Genomic DNA, 16,481 nt, shown 5'->3' with positions numbered 1-16,481 from the left:
ATTGCTACTGGATTTATCAGACCCTGATCATTTCTTCCCTATAATCAGAGTCACTTTTATTTATCTCTCAACCTCCTGTTCTTTTCTTACCAGATTTTTCTAATCAAAAATACTACATACAATCACCTGATCAGCTGCTCCCCTTCCTAGTATGGGTTGATGTCAGCCACATCCTCAGGATCAAATCTATGTTTTTTAGCCTCACTAGCCTCTGTCGTCTCTTTCCACATCCAGGCCATGTACATTCTGTACCCCTGAGCATCTTCCATCTCCCAGAGAGACTGAATGCCCTGGTAGCATTTTGTGGCCCTCCAAAATAGAAATATTTCTTCTGTCAGCTTATTCTGCACTCTCTCTTGCCACTGAAGTCCCTATGAGTCCAAGAAAGCTACTCCCTCTGTATCACCCTCAGAGCTCCTGAACTTGGTTGCTAAGGCACAGTTCTGCTTGTTTTCAAAATGATGTGTCCATGTTGTTGTCTCTCCCAAAGCCTGTGAGCTCCATGGAGAACAGAGGCTTTTTTTTTATCTTCACAGCATCTGCATTGAGTCATCTGATAGATATTCAATAAATGTTTGAATGAACAGAAATCAAATGATGACTGAACCACAATCAATCAGGCCAACACTGGCTCTTGAGAGCCGCCTGAGAAAGGCAAATCGCCCAAACCTGGTCCACAGCAGAGCTTTCTGCATGATGTAATGCATGCTCTCCTTCTGGGAAGTATTTCACATTCCTGATTAAATGCTTGTTTCTGATATTCCTAAATGATTGAGAACCTCTGGGAAGTTAGGGTTTAACCCCCGTGGACTGACTGGCCTAATTATCTTTAAACATATTGTTTGTTTTGCTTTTAAACACAGTTCATCCAAGACTATTTAAATGTAAGTTCATTTATTTTCTCTACCTTGCCATCCAGTCCTCTCTGTCCCTAAGAGCAGACATTTGGTGATTCTGGAAGGATGAATGGTTCTCACATGAAGGGAGGGAGGGAACGGACAGCACGTATAAGGGGTAGGAGCCACATGCAATGCCCCATAACGAGAGGAATCATGAGGCTAAGCACCCTGGGAGACGGACAGCCTGTCAGGGACAGTCCATGCTTTATGGGCTCACGATGGAGCATGGGGTTTATACCTCAATAAGATGACATGGACTTGACCAGGATTCTCTGAAAATCACAAAAATGCACTGCATGTGTTAAGAATTATATAATAACTAGCATTCATTTAGGATAGGTTAGGATAAGCTATGGAAGCAGAGCACCAGGTCTTGGTGGCTTGAAACAACCACCATTTATTTCTGGCTCACACTGTGTGCCCAATCAGAAGGAGGAGGGCTCTGGTTGGGCTAGTTAAGGACTGGGATCCCAGATAACAGAGACATCTGCATTTTATGATCATCAACAGGGCTCTGGGGTTTGTTGTGACAGAGAGAAGATAGAGAGGCATGGGGAAGCAATTAAATGGCTCTGCTTGGCAGTGACAGACTTCTCACATTTCAAGCAAATCACTGAACTAATTCAATTTCAAGAAGGGGATGGACAGGTAATCTTCCATAATCCTGGAGAAACAAACCCTTGAAATATTGAAAAATGCTAGAACATTCACCTACCATAGCCAACACAGTACAGGGGCAGGATAGCCATTTCAGATGTTAGAGGGAGCTTCAGATTATGGTGAGAAGGAAAAGCAGATTGACCTCTGATGTCCAATGAGAGAGAATTTCAGACCTTCAGAATGATGGTGTAAGGAGCCTAGAAGACCATCTTACCATTCAAGCAGCCATTTAGCTGGTGAAAATTATAGACAAACAACTATTTAAAGTCTCTGAAAATTGTCCTAGGAGCAGATAGCAAGTGCAGAAACTTTTATCCAAGAAAATCCACTATTATCTCAGTAGGAGCATCAAGAGGTGATAGTTTTTGAGCCATAAATTGTTCTCATGTCCTCCCCATAGCTGCACTTGTCCACCCAGAAGGACATGACCCAGAAGAGAGGGGCTTCTCCCCTGACCTCCCACCAGCTCCTGCTCTAGGACTGTGGTTTCACTCTGAGAGGGGAAGCCTGCCAATGTATCTCGACGGCGTTAGCTCCAGGAATAGAAGTGCTAGTTCAGATCAGCATGTCTGAGAAGACTGGGTTCCTCTTATTCTCTCAGTTCTAGCTTGTGGGTCAAAGGCTCTTCCCTAGGCATGATGGGTTGAAAATAGTGGAGCTCCAATTGCCTCCAAGAAGTATGCTTCTAACATGAAGTTTTCATGCCAGGAGGAGTAAGGCCAAGATGACCAAGGACTACCAACTCTCTCCCTCTGCAGTGCGCAGCGACACCTAGAGAAGCAGATCATGATCCCCACCACAGCTCCAGTACAGTGGCTCTGAGATTGCATCTAAAGGGAGATGCAGTCCTAAGACTGCAGAGCTCCACAGTCCTGCCAGAGGGAATTGTTTTGTTTGGAATAACAACACCTAAAGTCATTATCAAAAACACTGGACATCTTAGTGGTGAGAAATTAAGGGGCAGGGAACTAGTAGCTCCAGGACAGTAAACTAGTAGCTCCAGGACAGTAGTAGCAACAAGAAAAATGGCAGATTGGAAAAGACAACTAACAATAAACTTTCTGTGTTCAGATTCACCCAAGGGACCCAGAAGACTGTGGGCATGCATAAAGCTCTAACAGAGTTGTAGGTCAGACTTGACAACATTCTCCAAGCTACACAGATCTATTAGTAAAATACACATTTCTTTAGAGATTTACTGGAAGACACAAGGTACTTAAGCAAAACCTCTGACCAAATACTGGCTCAAAAACAAGCTGCTCTGACCCAGAGGTAACTCCCAGGTTCAACATAAAGTCCCTCTATCCCTGGTGATCTGAACAGTTGTCCTGGGGATCAGGGGGCAGAAAGACCAGATGTGGCATCTAGTCCCTGGCTGAATATGGAGCAAAACTATAACCTCTCTGAAATGTGAAAATAGCCTCCAAGGCACATACACATATAATCCACTGGTAAAGGGCAAAACGCTAACTGGTTATAAAAGGGCTGAACTACAACATTTGACCAGTGAGTAGTTTATACTGACTCAGAGACAACCTCTAGGAAGCCAGAGTAAAGGATAAAAATAAGGGGGCAAAATCTGAGCAGAGACTTCAGGGACTGCATACTCTAGGGAAAATAGACTTAATGGGTTTGAGCAAGTCAAGTTCCTAAAAAAAAAAAAAAAAAAAAAAAAAAAAAAAAAAAAAAAAAAAAAGCAAATAACCAAGCAAACACCAATGCCAAACCTAGAAGAGGATCAGGTGAGGACAAGAGCACTACCCAGAGTTTCTGTAACATATAATCTAAGTGTCCAGCTTTTGACAAGGGAATCCATGATAAAGTCTGACTCACACATGGGGAGAAACAAAACAGGCTTTGAGGAGCTCAAAGAAGCTATTATAAATATGTTTAAAGAACTAAAGAGAACCATGTTTAAAGAATTAAATGAAGATCTAACTTAACACATAGTAATTATAAAAATGAACCCAGTGGAAATTCTGAAATTGAAAGTACAATCACTGAAATTAAAAGTTCACTAGTGAGGCCCAATAGATTGAGACAACAGAAGAAAGAATCAATGTAAACCAAAAGATAGACTATTAAAGATTATGCAATCTGAAGAACAGGAAGAAAAAATAATGAAATCAAACAGAGCCTCAGAGGAATGTGGGGTACCATTAAGCATGCCAGTATATGCATAAAGGGCATACCAGGATGAGAGAAAGGAATAGAAAAAAATATTGAAAGTTATAATGTCTGAAAACCTCTCAAGTTTGATGTAAAATGCCAATCTATGCATCTAGAGAACTCCAAATACATTGCACCTGGATGTGATGTTGTTAAAAGGTTACAAATAAAAGAGAAAGCAAACTCTTGAAAGAAACAAGAAACTCATCATACCAAGGAACCCCAATAAACACACATGGATCCTTAATGATATGCCAACTTTGCATCAGAGACACTGGAAGGCAGAGGCAACAGGACAACATATTCAAAATAGTGAAAGAGAAAAGGGAGTCAACCCCAAACCAGATATCCAGCAAAGCTATCTTTAAAAAAATTAAAGCAATCATCCTACATTGCTGGTAGGAATAAAAAAAAAAACAGAACACCTGCTTTGGAAGCCTAATTACCTATGTATATACCCAAGAGAAATGAAAAAAACCTGTCTGCACAAAAATTTGTATGTGAATGCTGCTGTGGGTTGACTGCAATTTGTCCCCTTCAAAACTTGTGTTGAAATTTAATCTCTGTTATTAAATATTAAGACATGAGACCAACAGGGACTTTGGAGCTCTGCCCTCATGAATGGATTAATCCATTCATGCGGTTAATGGATTAATGGGTTAATGAGTTATCTCAAGAGTTAGTCTGATGTAAAGGCCAGTTTGGCTGGGTTTCTCACCTTCTCACCATGTGATACTGTGCACCACTTCAGGACTCTGCCAGTAGGACAGCCACCACTAGTTGTAGCCCTTTCACCTGGAGAGAGAACTGGGAACCCATATAAGCTTTTTCTCTTTATCATTTACCCTGTGACATTGTGTTGATGAGCAATAAAAAATGGACTAAGTCAAATATTCATAGTAGAAAAATATTTTTAAAAATCTAAATGACCATCAAATATAAAGTGGATAAATTATTATGATCCAATGGAATATCATTCAGCAATAAAAATAATTGAAATATTAATATATGCTACCATACAAGTAAATCTAGAAAACATGCTAAGTGTAAGACCAGTCACAAAGGATCACATATTGTATGGCTCCATTTGTGTAAGATATCCAGAAGAGGCAAAACTCTCTGCAGACAGTATGTACCTTGTTGGTTGCTTAGGGCTGGAGAGAGTGGAGGGAATGGGAAGTGATTGTGCATTAGCTTCCAGGGCTGCTGTAACCAATTACCACAAACTGGATGGTTTGGAAAAACAGAAGTTTATTATCTTATAGTTCTAGAAGCTAGAAGTCCAAAATCAAAGGCCGTGCCCTCTCCAATGCCTGTAGGAGAGAACACTTGCTTGCCTCGCTTAGCTTCTGGTAGCTCCAGGATTTCCTCGGCTTGTGGCAGCATAAAGCCAGTCTCTGCTGCCATCTTCCTCTGTGTCTGTGTCTGGCTCATCCAGCATTCTCCTCGGCTTGGTGTCTGTGTCCAAGTTCCCCTGCTCTTGTAAGGATACCAGTCATATTGGAATACAGCCCACCCTACTGACCTCATCTTAACTGGATTACATCTGAAAAGACTGTTTCCAAATAAGGTCACATTCAAGGTACTGGGGATTAAAACTTCAACACATCTTTTTTGGGGGACAGGGTGTAACTCAGACTACAAATGGGTATGGAGTCTTCTAGGGGTGATAAAAATGTTCTAAAATTAGATATGTTAGATGTACAACTCCTTAAATATTCTAAAAACCACTGGCTGGTACATTTCAAATAAATGAAGTCCATGGTGTTATTAATTATATAGCAATGAAGTTATTTTAAAATACAAAAGAGAAATATTTTAAAATGAGGGATAAAATATAGAGTGGGAACCCCAGAGAATTTGTAGGTAGCAGACCTTCATTAAAAGAAATACTATGGGCTAGGGATGTAACTCAGTGGTGGAACAATTGCCTAACATGTACTAAAAATGAATAAATGAAAGAAAGAAAGATACTAAAGAAAGTTCTCTAGGCTGAAAAGTAGTAACACCAAAGAGTAATTTGAGTTCACAAGAAAAAAAAAACAAAGAGTTCCGGTAAAGGTAATTATGTAGGAAATGATAAAGGACATCTAATTATGTATTTCCTTTTGTTTCTTTAGTGATGTAAAAATAAATTATATAAAAGAGAGGACTCTGTCCATGCACTTTCACCCACATGAAGCTAGAATGGCCCCAGAGTTCCTCCTGACTTTTAACCTTTCATTTAACCTGTCCAGATTCTAAGCTGCTCCCTGATCCTGTGATCTCCAGGCTCATGGGGCTGACTTACTGAATCTGGCATTATCCAGATTATCCCACTGCCCACCCCTGCAACAGAAACCAAATGATCTTTTTTGAGGCATTTCTAATTGCTTTTGATATTGGTTGAGAAACTACATATGTTCTCTGCTGAAGGGGAAAAAAAAAACTTTATCTAAAAGCAAATCACACTTTCTAAATGACAGAAATGTTTGGCTGAAGTTAAAACTAAAGGTTAGGATAAAGGTCCATTTTCTTAGATTTAATCCCTTTGGCCATGGTCCTCCCCTGTACCGCAGAGAGATTTTTAAAAGCAAAGGTCAGCATCTGTCTAGAACTGACCAGTCCACATATAATGCAACCTTTTTTTTAAAAAAAAATGACATCAACTAATTCCAAACTGTTTTTATTAGCAGTCCTGGGTCTCTGGTGTCCTGAGTAGGAAATTATTCTTGGCTTTGCCTAAATTGGGTAGCTGTTTTGAGATGCAGTGTTGCTGTATCTGATTAGGGTGGGGATTTATGGTATCTTTTCTCTTACACAGAGAGACTGTTGGGAGAGTTTTAAGATTCCCAAATTCTACCGTCATTTATGCTATAGAATCTAGTGGGGATCTAGTAAAATTGCATGTTCTAAAATGGTGCACTTCATATCAGTGGTAGAGAATCAAGATTGGTTTTTGGTGTCCAAAATCCTTTCTCTTACCCTGTTCTTCCACCCTATGTTGTTTAATGCCCTTCAGTGGTTTTCACCAGAGGACCATGGATATGGATAAGGCTGAAATAATAATTGAGGCACTTTAAGGTGGGTTCCTCCACATGAGGGGGCCATCTACTGCATAGGCCAGGGAGCCCTTTCAAGATAAAGAAACTTGGCATTTGGGGATCTGGGGAGTCTAGGGTAGGTCTAAAGCTACCAGTTCTTCTGTAACCCTGAGGACAGTGGGAGAAGTCTGTGGAAAGGGTAAGCTGATGTTTTCTAATCACAGTCAGGATAATGGAGGGAAGACCAGGGAGCCACTGGATTTCATGCAGCTGTTTTAAGAGGGAGCTGACAGTTGGCATCTCAGGCAAGAGCCACAGTTCCTGCCATTGCACTAGGATTCCTCCATTACCCACATAGCAGCAGCCAGCCTCAAGCCCAGGTGAGCTCATAGGGAAGAAGAGCTAGCCTGACTGAACAAACCCCAGGGAGAGAGAGCTGCAGGGGGAGATCAGTAAGCACTAGATTAACATCTCATATTTCTGGTAGTTATTGAAGAGGAGCCTTAAACTATGTGGCTAAGTACATATTCACACTCCAATCTTAACTTTGCAAGCTGGGCAAGTGGTCTCAGCCTGAAATCCCTGCAGCAGCAGTCACATGATTTAATATTCCCCACCTCCTTCCTTGACACCCCAATAGCAACTTTAAAAAAAATTATAAAATTAAAAAATAATATTATTTGTTTGTTTTGCATTACTGTAAAATACCTAAAGTAGGCTAACCTTATTTTTTAAAAGAGGTTTATTTATTTATTTATTTATTTCTAGTAGTTCAAGTACGATGCGGGCATTGGCTCAGCTCTAGTGAGGACTCTGTTGTTCCCATTACATGGTGGCAGTAGCGTACGTGAGAAAAGGAGATCATGTCACCAAACAGGAAGCCAGAGAAAGGGGAGAAATTAGGCTCACTCTCCTTAAAACAAACCTCATATAAGAAATAACCAGGATCTCAAGAGAAATATCTAATCCCTTCTAAGGATAGGGCCCCCAACGACCCAAGAACCTCCCAGTAGACTTCCACCTCTCAACTAGGGACCAAGATTTCAAGGCAGGTCCTCTTGGGGGATGCATGCCAACCATATTGGAACTGTAGAGACTAAAAGTAATATATAATTTCTTTGTTTTCTATGCTTGCTTAGAAAATTATTAGAAATACTCCTGGATTTTTTTAAGGAAAGATGGTTTGCTGTAATGTTATTTTTCAATAAATTTTAAATATAAAGGCATACTTATTTAAGAGAAGCACTTTTAGGGGGTATATTTTGTAAACATCCAGAAATAACAGTGACTATAAAACTACAAGGACTGTATAAAACAGACATTGTTTGCTTCCTAGCTGATTCTAATGATGATAAGCAGTCCCTTTGCTGACTTGTTCTCCTTTTGGTAAAGTAGAGTGGCTCACAAGATGCGTTTGGATTAGGTTTGAAACCTACCAAATTGTCTATGAGTTGTGGAACATTGGGCAAGTTCCCCAAGTTGGGTTTTTCCTTTTATAATATGATGATTTTGCTCCAGAAGGATATCATAAGAATCAACCTTTAGAGCAAGGTCATGTTTTATCCCACAGCTTCTCAAAATTTAATATGAACCTGAACCACCTGAAAATCTTGCTAAGTTTCAGATTCTGAGTCAGGAGGTCTGGGGTGGGACCTGAGGTTTTGCATTTTCAAAGAGCTCCCAAACTTTACTGGTGCTGGTCGGAGGGTCTCACGTTGGACAGCAAAGTTCATACTACTCTCAACAGGGTTTATGTCACCCCCTCACCGGGACCTAGAGAAAACGTGGATGAATATTCATTTAAGACTCCTGAAGGAACTGTTATTCACTGATGGATTGACACTAGTGAAGGCTGAATATTTGCCACTTAATCACGGTTAATGGAACTGTGTCTGTTAGGTAAACTGAGTTAAACGAATGATCTAATTTTACAGGTTATTTTCTGAGCACTTTTGATCCCTCTGGTTGGGTTTGGTGTGGCTTTTCTGTGAGACTCATATGAGAGACACTATTAATCCTATTTATGAAAAACCAAAGGCAGCAGCCCTGGATCTGGCCCCAGTTCTGTCCATGCTCCACAACCTCTGATGATGATCACCACTCCTTTCTTCCTGTCCTGGGCATGCTCCTGCTTTGTTCCCCGTAGCTGGCCAGGGTCACTTGGCTGGAGATGCTCTTTGGCACCTTTATTTCTTTCCCATTTTTCTGGCTGTCTTCATCCCTGAGGTCCCTGACTTCCTCCAGGAGCTCCCATGAGAATCTGTCGAGACTCTGGTCACAGTTGCTTACAGACATCCTCCTGGCCACGGCTCACTCCTCTGTCCTAGTATATTGAGACCCAGTTTTCCCTGTGGGTTTGTGAATTAGTGTCCTAGACTGTCATAACAAATTACCACAAATTGGGTGACTTAGAACATCAGAAATTTAATCTTTCATGGTTCAGGAAGCCAACAGTTAGAAATCAGGGTGCTGGCAGGTGGCTCCCTCTGGAGGATCCAGGGAGAACCTGTTCCAGGCCCCTCTCCTAGCTTCCAGTGGTCACCAACAATTCTTGGCATTCCTTGTCTTGTGAACACCTCACCTCCGTCTGCACCTCTATCTTCACGTCACCTTGTTCCCCATGTTTCTCTGTGTCCTCTTCTGTCTCTTTTTAAGATGTTCTCATTGGATTTAGGGCCCATCCTAATCCAATTTAAGATTTCATCTGACTCCTTGTCTTGACTAAATCTACAAAGGCCTCAATTGCAAATAAAGGTCACACTCTGAGGTTCTTTCTTGAATGTAAATTTGATGGGGACACTGTTCAGTTTACCAAAGTTTAGAAGAGCTTTCTGACAGGGGTTAGTAGGGTAGGGAAACAATAGCAAGGAACCCAAAGTAGAGAAGGAAATGACCTTGTCCAGATAGGATACAGCGGGTGCTCCAGACACAGAGACGTGGAAGCTACAGGCAGTTCCCCTGCTACCTTAACGGCCTCACCAGGACCAGACCATAAACATTGCATGATCCCTGCCACTGTGAGGCAGGGGGATGGACAGGAGCACAGAGACACCTAGCAGAGTGCAGAGTGGTTATAAAAAGGTACTTTGTAGGCCCCATGGGCTATGAGAAAGCTTTGTACCTATAAGTCAGGGGACTCTAGGGTTGGACAAGGACACACCTTATACTTGCCAACCAAGAAGCTGATTTGACATTTGGAAAATAAAAATTGAAAATGTTGAGGGATCAGGTATTGTTAATATTTCTTAAGTAGGAGAAACCATGGGCCCAGCCTGCCCTTCAAGTTGGATGGTCAGGGAGAGCTGGGGAAAGGGTTTGCAGGTTGGACCTTGGAGGTGAAAAGCTGAGAGTGAGGGGTCCCCAGAGGTGGGAGATTGTATGTGCAGAGACATCCAGAAGCAGGAAAGGCCATGGGTCTGTACACAGCTGAAGTAAAGAGCACATGGAGACAAATAGAAAGAGGAGAGATCAGATGTCATTTTGACTGCAGGCAGGAGGAAGCCTGGAGAAGATTCTGAAACAAGAGCATGACAGGCTTTGCACTGAGCTGTCAGTCATCTAATAGTGAGATAATTCCTCTACTTCTTACCTTTAAAAAAATGTGATAAAATATGCAAAGCATAAATTTACCATTTTAGCCATTTTTAAGTGAACAGTTCAATGGCTTTAAGTTCTTTCACATTTTTGTGTGTTTCTTACCCACCCTCTTGGTTTTTATCATGTCTGGGATGGAGTTTAATTATTCCTATGGATGCTCAAATCCCTTCTTTAAAATGGTATAATATGTGTATATAACCTACGCACATCTTCCCGTGTACTTTAAATTAACACTGGGTACTAATGACACCCAACCAACACAATGTAAATGCTATGGAAATAGTACATGTTTCATACAGACAATGTTTTTCAAATGTTTTGAATCCATGGTTGGTTGAATCTGAGGGCCAGTTACACTTGGTGCTGGTGACATAGTCCTAGGAGGAGGTTGGCCTGGGGCCTTAGGTGAGAAGGAGGAAAAATTGACTCCTTTCCATCTTGTGATTAAATAAGCTTAAGTTTTGTGTAGAAATGGGCTTTCTAAAACATTGGAAAGCAAGACGGAGATACTCAGGGACAAACAGGCACCAATTTCTGCTGCTTCCCCTTGGGGTGTAGCCTTATTAATGCCAAATTTGTTTTGAAAGCCAGGGAAAAATGCACTGTTGTTGATCAATAATCCCTGATACAAAAGTATCCTGGTTCCCTTTTTTTCCTAAATTATTACATTAATTATATTCCTAAATTTTGCACTATGAGGAAATACTATAGTAAATTGAAATCATACTTTAGTACATGTTTTTCTCAAATGCATGTGACATACTTATTCTAAAAATGTATCTGTTGTGTATTTGAAATTCAAATTCAACAGGGTGTCATGTATTTGTATTTGGCATTATATTCAGATGAGTCTTTGCTATTTGAGTAATTAAATCCAGAGCCTAAGCTAACTTTGCCCAATTGTAGCGGGGTCTCTTTCCACCAGCTGGTAACCGGTCAGAAACACTGCAGGCCCTGCGTACATGTGGTCAGCCCATCCCTGCTCCCTTACTCTGCTCTACCACAACCCTACCAAGGCAGAGCACCCACTGCTCCCACATTCGCCTCCAGCCACATGGAATTCCCAGGAGGCCTCTTTTCCCCCTTAAAGCTGTGCACTTGGATCTGGTTTTGCTTACAGTAAAGTAGTGAATAATGGCTGGCAGAGGAAGATCAGGACTGTTCTGGTGCCCCCTAGAAATCCCTGCCTCTTTCCATGTCCCAAATAGATGATGGTCAGGACTTCCGCTCTGAAGATTGCAGTGCTGGGGCACTAGGGCAGCCTCCTGCAGAGCCAAGAGTAAGGAGGCCCTTGGGAATTCTGGGGTGCCCTGCCCTCCTGCCGCCACTCCCAGGCAGAAATGCCTGTGGGTTCTCACTGCAAAAGGAAAACAACAACCCCAAATGCATCAGGATTAAAACCACCATTTCAAAAGCACATCATTAAAGCAAGCTGTGACCCAAATATTTGTTGTGTGTTTGAGTTTTTCAAGCTATTGAAAAAGAATGGAAAAAGTGAAACACCGGGGGGGGGGGGGGGGGGGAGGGAGAGAGAAAGAGAGAGAGAGAAAAGAAAAAAGCAAAGAATGTTTTGTACTGTTCTTTGGGAACTGTGTGGCAATTCTTTATTTTCAAAAATATAAGTTCTTATGTGGAGAGAACTGCAGAACTAGACTAGAATCATTAATGGAATAGGATTTTGAAAGTTTTAAGCATGGTCAGGGGTATTTACAGCCCAAATGAATCTACTTCATTTGGGAGTGAAAGATGAGCCAAAGGGAAACACAATTGAAGGAAACAGCTTCATTGAGGTTTTGGAAGGCAAAAGTAACTGGCTACCTTCTGAAGGTGGGGGCCTTCACCCTCTGGCTGGGCATTGCCTGTCAGCCTCATGACCTGGCCATCAGATCACTAAGGAAGTAACATATGGAACATTTAGGGGCAGGGACAATTGGATTCAGTTCCTTACCATTTGCTTACTTTAAGACTAGTGGAAGGGGGGATAGTAGAGGATAGGAAAGGTAGCAGAATACAACAGTTACTAATAGGGCATTATGTAAAATTGTGGATGTGTAACTGACGTGATTTTACAATCTGCGTTTGGGGTAAAATTGGGGGTTCATAACCCACTTCAATCTAATGTATGAAATATGATATGTCAAGAGCTTTGTAATGTTGTGAACAACCAATAAAAAAATAAAAATAAATAAATGATAAAAAAAAGACTAGTGAAAACAACTTTTTTTTTTGCCAATTTTTATATACTTCAGAGGGCTACAGATAAAATTTGAATTTATAGAATGCGGTTGTCCTCTTTTTAGAACTTATAGAACAAGTGAATCTGTGCTGTTGATTAATATTCTACTAGCTTTTTAAATGTAGTAGTAAAAGCTGAGTGCAATGTTGCATACCTGCAATCCCAGCAACTTGGGAGACTAAGGCAGGAGGATCTCAAGTTCAAAGCCAGCCTCGGGAACTTAGCAAGGCCCTGAGCACTTTAGCAAGACTCTGTCTCAAGATAAAAATAAAAAGGGCTGGGGATGTTGCTCAGTGGTTAAACACCCCTGGGTTCAATCCTTGGTACCCTCCCCCCCAATCAAACAAAGTAGCAAAGATATATGCCTTCTGCTAAACTCTCAGTCTCTCTTTTATTCTATAGCTCTCAAAGAATGAGAATTTCTGGGTTCTTACCTTCAAATGAACTCTGAGATAAAATTCAAGGTAAAACCCACATCATTCTGGCTATTATTTTACAGATTGGGTCTGCAGTCAGCCCCATGGAGTCTTGCCTTTCAATGGACATGCAGTTAGGAAATCTGCCACTAGATGGCACCATGAGCCATAGGGGCATGAAATACATGGTCCAGCACTTTCCTGTCATTTGGTCACACAAAGTATACAAACTAACCAGCAGTGCTTATTTTTCTGTAATCATCACATTGAAATTGACATTTATATAAACTATTAGAAACAAACATTGGTTTTAAGAACTGATTATTGTATAAATAATATCCTTTAAAAGTTAAAAAAAATTGTGAACTGGAAACAATGGTATGGCTTCTTACCATGTATTACTAATTGTTTTCCATATTCTGTTTTAAGAAGAATGTTACTCCTTAGTTGTAAGGTGTGTACTTGGGAGTCTTCTACATGGAAACGGTTGGTGTCAGATGCTCTCTTACACTTGTTTGGAAAAATTTATCTCCAAAACCCTCCCCACTTTTTAAATCTCTGAAAGCCCCTGTTGAATTCTGTAGCCTAGAGAACATTGTTTTAGGTTGCATAAAAACAGTGGCTTGGCAAGGTGTGCAGGAAACAATTCCTCTGGTTGTTACAATACATATGACAGTCTCTTTCTAGTCTGGAGGGTTTCATAGGTAGTCATTGTCCCTGCTCCTTCTTCCCTTTCAAATGTATTTAAATAAGTTGGGTGTGGTCTCCTAATAGTCCAGGCTGTGTGGTCAGTCACACCTGGACTGGCATGATCATTTACCACTACTCTCTGAAGCCTCATCTATTAAACAGGGATAGTAAAGTATTAAATTTCATAGGGTTGTGAGGATTAAATGAGACAATGCTTACATTAGGTCATATGATATCACATAGTGACTCATTTTATATTAGCTATTTTTTTATTCGATTATATTTATACCCTCTCTCCTTATGATACACTGGAGGTTGCTTACAAGAATATCTACTGAACAAAAACACCCATTGACAAAATTAATGTTTGAATTAAGTTTAAAGGGTGAGGCTGGGTGAAATAAAAACACAGGCAGTATAGGACACGAGAACCCCTAAACTTCTAATGAGTTACTTAGACTTAACACATATTCATTTCCAAGCTTCCCCGTAGTTAATGGGAAAAGAGAGCCATGACTAAGTCCATAATATAGACCATAATGCTAACATCCATAGCCGCTGATTCCTCTGTACAACAAAGTAAAACCTACTACTCCCTCAGCAAGCCATAATGTTCTTGAGTCTTAATTCCAAAAACGTATCTTTTTATGGGAGGGCATCATCCAGCAAATGTGAACTGCTGTAGGAAACTGTAACCCCAACAGCCCCATGTGGATCATGTGGGCACTCCTCTAAGATAAGCCAAGGGAAAAGTAAAATGCAGTTATGCTCCCAGAACTGCGACTGAGAACATGTGCTGGGCAGAATTCTGAGATAGCCCCCAAGACTCACAACCCCGGCAGACACGTCATTCATGATACATCCTGTGAGTGTGTGCAGGGCTACGATGGCTGTGTCTCCCATGACTGGATTATATGATGGAACCAAGGTGAAAGGGCTTTCAAGGTGTTAATTCCTAATCAGCTGACTTCAAGTTAATGAAAACAGAAATTACCCTGGGTGGCTGACCTAATTTTCCATGGAAGAAGATCTAGAGTTTGGGAAGAATCTCTTGCCAACCTTGAAGAAGGGAGCTGGGATACTGTGAGAGGGCTTCTTGGCTTGGAACTGAGAGTGGCCTCTAGGAGCTGAACCAGACCTTTGGGTGACAGCCAGAGAATAGAAATCTCAGTCCTATATTGATGAGGAATTGAATTCTACCAATAAACCAAATGAGCTTGAAAGAGAGGACCCTGAGCTCCAGAAACAGAACAGCCCAGCAAACATCCTGATTTCAGTTTTGGGAGACCCTGAGCCTAATCCACTCATGCTGTGCCTGGACTTCTGACCTGCAGGAAACAGGATCATAAATGTGTGATATTTTTTACATATAGAAAGCCAATACAGACCATAATTTTAAAGTCAATGGTTGCTGGATTGATTTGGAAATAAAACCCAATTATCTAAGGGCATTTCCCAAACTAGAGTTAATATAACATTAATAAAGGGAGATGTTAATAAAAAAAAAGGAAAGTTTTCTTTTTCTCAAACCCTGTCTGTTCACATTAGAGAGGCAGAAAGAGCCAAGAGCCAGTTTTTTTTTTTTTGGTTGTAGTAACAGAAATGAATTGGCAATTACATGCAGAAGACAGTTTATGGGATGGCTGTAGCAAGAAGCAGGCTGAAGATACAGCCTCCGGGTGGGGAGGAACCTGGAAATTCCTCAGGTCTCACTACCTAGAAAAACCTTGATGGCCCCATTGCCACCCAAACTAAAGAATCCAATCTACTCTTTCTCTCAAGATTATCACATAACTCTGCTTGAAGTATGGTCTTGCCAAAGTGTGAGCAACCTGGCACTTAGCCATGGGAGAGCAGGACACCTGAATAAACAGACCTGCCAAGATGCACACGTTGGGAGAAAGGTCCTTCCCCTAGGGGCAGCTGTAAACAGAAGTTGGGAGAATGGACCGTGGACCACCCAAAAGGAAAGGAGTTTCAAAAAATAGGTCTGGGCTTGAAGCGATGGAGGTTATGATCTGAGCCCTTCTGTCTTGTATCTGAATGGCAGAGGAAAGGGGAAGTCACTCTTATAAGAAAAGGTAAAGAATTTGGGATCTCTGAATCCCAAGCTGCAGTGGGTAGTGGAGCTAGAAGGTGGGAGATTAGAACTAACCTGAGACAGTAGGGGGCTGTGCCATGCGACCTTCTCTTGTGGAACTCAAGACTGAGCAGACTGGTTGCTCTGAATAAAGGGGCAGAGCTTTGTGCCTGGGTAATTGAGAATAGACACTGAACTATGTGAAGATTTAACAACCCCCCTCCCCGAAATTAACAAAAAATGTAGGGAGCCAACTTTCTAAACCATGGAATTGTCTGAGGTCTGGGCCAGTTGTACCCCATGACAAAGTGGGGCTTCAGATGCTCACTGATGCATTGGTTCAGCAAGTAGCATATCCCAGAAGTGCTCTGTATTAAAGTTCTATGTGGTATTTGGTCCTCCCTGCTCAGCAACCTTCTGTTTGTCGCGGATGCACAGGCTCATGACAGCTCATGTTCTCTCAGTTCAGTCCCTTTGTTAATGGCATCCTATTGTAGTTTCATGGTGGTGTTTTTTTCTATTATAAATATGTGCCATAAAATATGTGGAAATAAAACTCGAAGTTTTAGAACTTGGCATGCATAGTCACATATTTTCATGAACTGTTATAGACTGTTAGTGCACATTTCTCCTTGACTTTAATATATTTCATCAATATTGACTCAATGTAAAGATCTTTTATATCACTTTCTCTTTTCAAAGAATACTGAT

This window comes from Spermophilus citellus, assembly GCF_964194105.1.
Source record: "Spermophilus citellus genome assembly, chromosome: 2".
NCBI classification, from domain to species: Eukaryota; Metazoa; Chordata; class Mammalia; order Rodentia; family Sciuridae; genus Spermophilus; species Spermophilus citellus.
Note: the sequence above shows the minus strand (reverse complement) of the source record.